Source organism: Olea europaea, unplaced genomic scaffold, assembly GCF_002742605.1.
Source record: "Olea europaea var. sylvestris unplaced genomic scaffold, O_europaea_v1 scaffold39110, whole genome shotgun sequence".
NCBI lineage: Eukaryota > Viridiplantae > Streptophyta > Magnoliopsida > Lamiales > Oleaceae > Olea > Olea europaea.
Window position 1 is genome coordinate 1 of NW_019258619.1, and position 1,081 is coordinate 1,081.

General features: G+C 34.5%; 1 long non-coding RNA gene across 1 annotated transcript; it reads left to right on the top strand.

The window, feature by feature from the left end:
• On the top strand, window positions 1-1,075 carry LOC111387112. The gene is made up of 3 exons (XR_002701358.1): window positions 1-15; window positions 90-179; window positions 265-1,075. It is a non-coding gene; the product is annotated as an uncharacterized LOC111387112 (long non-coding RNA).
• The last annotated feature ends 6 nt before the right edge of the window (window positions 1,076-1,081 follow it).

Genomic DNA, 1,081 nt, shown 5'->3' on the forward strand with positions numbered 1-1,081 from the left:
AGCATCACTCCTTCAGTAAGGATGACAAGTAATCTCCTGTTTCGATCTCTGCTATGATAATTGCTTATTTTATAGAATTGGCTCTACAGGACGTGGGAGATATAATATTAGATGGGAGTCGGCACCCTTGTGTTGAAGCTCAGGATTGGGTGAATTTTATCCCGAATGACTGTAAACTAGTGAGTAATCATGTAATCTGGGGTTGACCTATCTTTAGCAATCGGTGTTGAAGTAAGTAATTACCTACCTCTATGGTCTTTCCAGGTTAGGGAAAAAAGCTGGTTCCAAATCATTACAGGGCCTAATATGGGTGGAAAATCCACCTACATACGGCAGGTATGCTGCTTCAATTTAGTTGAATATTCAATTTTTCCTATCAAATTTACAAACCCAGAACAGCAGTTTTGATGTTCGTAAGTAGAATAATCCTTTTGCAGTGTAGATGAGAATTATCAAGGATTGGGCAGAGTGTGGTTGCAGATTAAGTTTTAGGGTTTAATTTCATTTAGATTGATTATATCAGAGTTTCATATATCCTATCCTTTCCTCTTTTTATCTTAGCCTTCTTTCTCCTTTTCATCGTTTTAGCTTATCTGTCTTATAAATTTTTTCTATTAGTCTCTCATTCTCTAACGATATTGTGTCAGTCCTATTTGTCGAAAGTATCATATGCATTGATTATGAACTTGACATGAGTGAAGCCAGGATTTTGCTATCATGGAATACCAAGTACAGGGTTTATTTCTCATCCTAGATGTTTAAGCTATGATTTTAAGATGGTTGGATTTGTTTAACATGTATTTAGAAAGTCCATGTTTATGAATTTTATACAGAACAGATTTGATTTTTATTTAGTCCTTTCAATACAAGGTTGAGCTGCATTTGGTTTCAATTCAATTGAGAGACTAAGCATCTTTTAATTGTTATCTTCCCCATCTTCATTTTCCTTGTAGGAAATCAAATATCCATTGCTTTTAGGTTAAATCTGAACCAGCAACGTTTTCAGACTTCATTTGTATATTAAGACAGTTTTTGCTTAGGAGAAAATAAGCATCACTGAGTAACATGTTTTTACAATCGA